Source organism: Vicugna pacos, chromosome 17 (assembly GCF_048564905.1).
Source record: "Vicugna pacos chromosome 17, VicPac4, whole genome shotgun sequence".
NCBI classification, from domain to species: Eukaryota; Metazoa; Chordata; class Mammalia; order Artiodactyla; family Camelidae; genus Vicugna; species Vicugna pacos.
The window spans coordinates 8025581-8030658 of NC_133003.1; the positions used below are offsets into that span (position 1 = coordinate 8025581).

At 50.7% G+C, this 5078-nt stretch overlaps 1 long non-coding RNA gene across 1 annotated transcript; it reads left to right on the top strand.

Annotated features, from left to right (window-relative positions):
* The first annotated feature begins 796 nt into the window (after positions 1 to 796).
* LOC116283909 (uncharacterized) lies at positions 797 to 1681 on the top strand. The gene is made up of 3 exons (XR_004193581.2): positions 797 to 980; positions 1124 to 1257; positions 1343 to 1681. It is a non-coding gene; the product is annotated as an uncharacterized lncRNA (long non-coding RNA).
* Positions 1682 to 5078: the final 3397 nt, after the last annotated feature.

Consider the following 5078-nt stretch of genomic DNA (forward strand, 5'->3'; position numbering starts at 1 on the left):
ATCCTGCTCGGAGTGCCCGGTGAGCGCATGGCCGTAGTCAAAAGCAGATGGGCTCTTAGTTTTGTGATGATTTAAAAATTCTCTACAGACAGTGTACCCTCTTTATTCCGTGCGCTCAGGACAGACCAGCCCTGCCAGCCCCCTCCTGCTGGTCACTAGGTTTGTTTGGATCAGTGTCTCCCTTTTTTTTTAATTGAAGTATAGTCAGTTCACAATGCTGTGTCAGTTTCTGGTGTACAGCACAGTGTTCATGGATGAGTGTCTCCTAAATGCCTTCCTCGCTCTGCCTCCTCGGTCGCTCTCCACGTTTCTGTTTCTTAGCCCCCAGCTCCTCACACCGTGACCTGGGGGAACAGGTTCCGTGAAGGACAGAGGGGTGGCCCTGGGCTGCCCAGGAGTCCGGCGGGTGGAAGGTCAAAAGTGGAGCCAGCCATCTGTCTCACTCTGGGTCTGGAGTCCGGCTGCCCGAGGCAGGAAACCTGTGACAGAAACTCCCCTCAGGATCCAAGTGATGCTTTTGAGTCCCCAGGCAATGCTAGATTGAACCAGAGAGCGTGGACCATGGGCCTGGGGGAAGCTTCTGAGAGATCTGTCACTTGCTGGGAAGCTGGGAGTTGGGAGCTGAAGGTTGACCTGACCAAGGAGAAGCCCAGGTGGTGTGGACGCCCCTCCGCCCCCGCCCCCCGCCCTCCCCTACCTGCTACCCTGGGGCCGAGGACAGGAGGACCACCTCCTGCTCACTTCCAACCGCGTTTTGCTCTCTGTTGTGTGGTACTCAGTGCAGGATCCGCTCGGGAGAGCTGGGGCGAGGCTGGCTGAGGTTCTCAAGGAGCTGAGTTTTGAGTTCAGGTGCCCGCCCGGCTGTGGAATGATGCTTCCAGACCTTTCAGACCTTTGAGACCTCTGGGCGCTCTCAGACAGCACTTCAAGCCTCCCGTCGGCATCCGGCGGCCCAAGGGAGTCCCAGGGAAAGGCGGCAGGTAAAGTATCCTTTCTGAGTTTTATTCCCTCCTGTCCTCCCTCCCTTCCTTTCCGTGTGTCTGTGTTGCTCTGTTGTCTCCTTCTTCTCAACGTGCCAATGACAAGTGATGCAGGGGAATTTATTTTCTGCTCTTGTCAACAGAGAGGCGATGGATGGAAAGGTGGCGGGTAACCCCAAGGTGCTCACGACAGCATCCCGGAGATTCCACACCACTGGCTGCTCCCAAGCACGAAGCCACCTTCCCCGGGAGGTGACAGGAAGCCAGCCTGGAGGAGGTGAGCAAGGTCAATCCCTCTGCCCTAGACTCCATCAGCCTTTGGCTGTCGGATGACAGGCCTTCTCCTGTGTGTCCTTCTACAGGCTCCCCTTTTTGGCCAGAGGACCGACCACCTTCTCGGGTGTCCTGGGAACTGCCGGAGGACATAGAGGGGGATGCTGCTGGTCCCCAGGACAGAACCCAGCAGCTGGAACCCAGAAGCCCCCAGCCCGGGACTCCAGCCCAGCCTCCTTCAGACTGTGCTGCCTGAGCGGCGGTTCAGATTGGACTATTTTTGCTTTGTTGTCACCTCACTGACACATAATCCTGGATGCTTTTCAATGGTCGGCTTTTCTTTTTCCCCTCCATCTTTTCTTTTTCTGGGCCCTGGGGATTGTAAGAAAAGAATTACTTGGGAAAATATAATTCTGTTGCCGAAATTAGCCTTGTTTATGAACAAATTCTGTCCCTAGGGATTTTCTGAATTGCAATTCCAGAGTACCTCCTAAATGGTGTTGCGTGGTTCGATGTGCATGGTTCTGATCCTTAGATTAAAAATACATTTACTTTTCTTCCTTTTTTTTTTTTCCTCCACATTGGGAGCCAGGTAATGGCCCAAGTCACATTTACTTAACTACTGAAGCGGTCTCGGTGCAGTGTTGCTTCAAGTCTAATCAAACGTATATTGTGAGGAGGGTGCAGCTCAGTGGTGGCGCGCATGCTTAGCATGCACGAGGTCCTGGGTTCAATCCCCAGTGCCTCCATTAAAAAATAGAAAGATAAATTAAAAACACCCGAATTACTCCCCCACCAAATGAAAGGGAGGGAGACAGACAGACAGACAGAAGGAAAGAAATGGCCTTTAAAAATTATACATTATACCCTAGACTCTTGCACCATATCTGGTATGTATGTTACTTTGCACCTTGTAGATTGAAATTTAATTCCTGACCGATCCTGCAGCTGGAATGGGGGAGAAATGATGCGTATCAAAGTGCCTTTAAACACCCTGAACGTAAACTAACCCACAGTAAGTGGGTGGTTTTCGGAGGCGGAGCCGAGACCGGGGACCCCCTGCTTGGCTGGCTGTTCTGGAGGAGGTGGGAACGAGGCCCCTTCTTCTGTGTCTGGGTCTGCTTCTGGCTGGGGTCCTGTAACCGTGCCTGCCTCGCAATAAAACACCTTCAGCTGACTCCGCGGCGAGGTCTCTGTCCGATTCCTGTGATGCTGTGTCCTCGGTGGCTTTGCAGGGGTCCGGGGTGGCCCTGCACTGGGTCGGCCCGCTGGGGATCCCAGTGGGAGGCGGTGCCGCGGCTCCTTTGGAAACAGCTAGGCGTGGGGTCAGTGCGTGTGACCAGCGCTCCTGCTCTCCGTATGAGAGTTGGTTCTAGAAATCTCTGCTCATCACAGAGCCCTGCTGGGTCAGTGAGCTGCGCCCTGCCCTCGCTTTCTCCCTCTGGAGCCCATTTGTTTCCGTGAGACCCTCAGACAAGCCCCCAGCCCTCTGAACCTCAGTTTCCTCATCCACAAAATATGTGGCTATGTGAGGGTAGTGGCGCTTCCCGCAGTGACAAGTGCCCTTAGAAGGACGGCCCGTGGGTGGTACTTAGATGGGGGCCACGCCGGGCAGAGGCAGCACCGAGTGCAGGGTGGTGAGTGTATTTGTTAATCAAGAATTGAAAGAACATTCCTTTGAGTTGGCTTTTGCTCGGGGTCACTGAGTAACCTCAGAGTGGCTTCTCACCTCCTTGCTGGAAGCCTTTGGAATGAATGATTCCCGGGCGGAAGTCAGGAGGGGAGAACACGCTGCTCCCTGCCGTGCCCACGTGGCCACACCTTATTCCTCCTTCCGTGGAGCGGGGCAGAGCTGTCCCTCCTTCTCGGAGATGACGCTGCTGCCTTGACAGAAAGGGAAACTTACATGTACTTCGATGTGCACACCTTGCACGCCTGTTTTCACTGCCGGGCCCAGGCCATCTGAGGGCAGGCAAGTCTCTAAACACGGACACAGAGGTCACCTCGGGGGAGAAGGTGACCCATCTCAGGCCTCATCAGGCTGCCTCTGCCACGTTGGTAGAAAGCACTCTCCTCTCTTCCTCCGCACCTGAGGTTCCAGGATGACCAGGATGTGATGCAGACCAGAGCTAAGATAACTCATTCCATGTTGGGTGGCCAGGGGCTTTGCTCTGATTGCCATGGTCTGTAGTATCCTCATGATCCCTGGACTTCAAGGCATGCGTAGTAGAAAGAACACTTCCTGATTTCTACCTTGAAGTCATTCAGCTGGTCGTAACAACGCGACAGCAACTAACACTTGTTGAGGATTTTTTTTTTTAACAGAAGTATAGTCAGTTACAATGTGCCAATTTCTGGTGTACAGCACAGTGTCCCAGTCATGCATATACAGACATATATTCATCTTCATATTCTTTTTCATTAAAGGTTATTACAAGATATTGAACATAGTTCCCTGTGCTATACACAAGAAACTTTTTAAAAACATCTATTTTTATATATAATGGCTAACATTTTAAAATATCTAACTCCCAAATTTATCGCTTCCCACCCATTTTCCCCAGTAACCATAAGATTGTTTTCTATGTCTGCAAGTCTGTTTTTGTTTTTTAGGTGAGTTCATAGTGTCCTTTTTTTTTTTTTAGATTCCACATATGAGTGATATCATGTAGTATTTTTCTTTCTCTTTCTGCCTTACTTCACTTAGAGTGACGATCTCTGAGTCCATCCTTGTGGCTGCAAAAGGCATTGTTTTATTCTTTTTTACGGCTGAGTAGTATTCCACTGTATATATATAAAACACAGCTTCTTTATCCAGTCATCTGTCCAGATGGACATTTAGGTTGTTTCCATGTCTTTCCATGTCTTGACTATTGTCAATAGTGCTGCTATGAACATTGGGGCGCATGTGTCTTTTTGCATTAGAGTTCCCTGTGGATATATGCCCAGGAGTGGGATTGCTGGATCATATGGTAACACTTGTTGAGTATTTAGTACCTACTGGGCACTGGGCACAGCATTTTACAAACACTGGCGCATGTCATCATCAGAACAACTTTGTGAGGTAGGTCCTTGACTCCCATGACTTGGGTGAGAAACAGGCATAAGGGGTGAGGTAACTGGGCCAGGCAGGTCCCGCAGCAGGTGAGAGAGTCACAGCTGGGATGCACTTCAAAGTCAGGAGGACCCTGGTCCCTTTACCATTGTGTGCTGCCCCTTCCAGCCCCTGGAATCTCACCTTGGGATTGTTATTGCCCTTACTTATAACTTGGGGCAATTACCTACCGTCCGCGCCTGCCTGCCTACCACAATTATTGTCTGAGCTCGGCAGGTGTATGCCAGCTCACTGCAAATAAGTTTGAGAAGGAAAGTTTTTATTTTAAACATAGGTATTTTTTAAGCTAAAAATGTGTGTGCGTATGTATATACGTATATATATGTGTGTGTATATATATGTGTGTCCGGTTTCAGCCCACCGTGTGCTGAGATCTCTAGCATTCTGAGGTTTCAGAGCACCGTATCCAGACGAGGTCCTGATGGATGTGAACGTTAAGCCCAGGAGCTCCCTCGAGGGTCAGTGAGCAGGCACTCACTAAAAGGCCAAACAGTGTCAGATTTTTCAGCAACACGAAGCTGGCTCTAACCTTAGTTCCTAAAGCCTGCATCAAGGGACAGCCTCCTGTTGGATGGACATAACCTCCTCCTAGTTCCTCCAGCAGCTTATCCACAAGGCGGTGTCCTCGTGTGTTTGTTTGGAGGATCACTGGCGTTTAAAGCAGTTTACATATTTGCAGGCAGATGGTGGTAGCAGATGTGGTTGGTGCC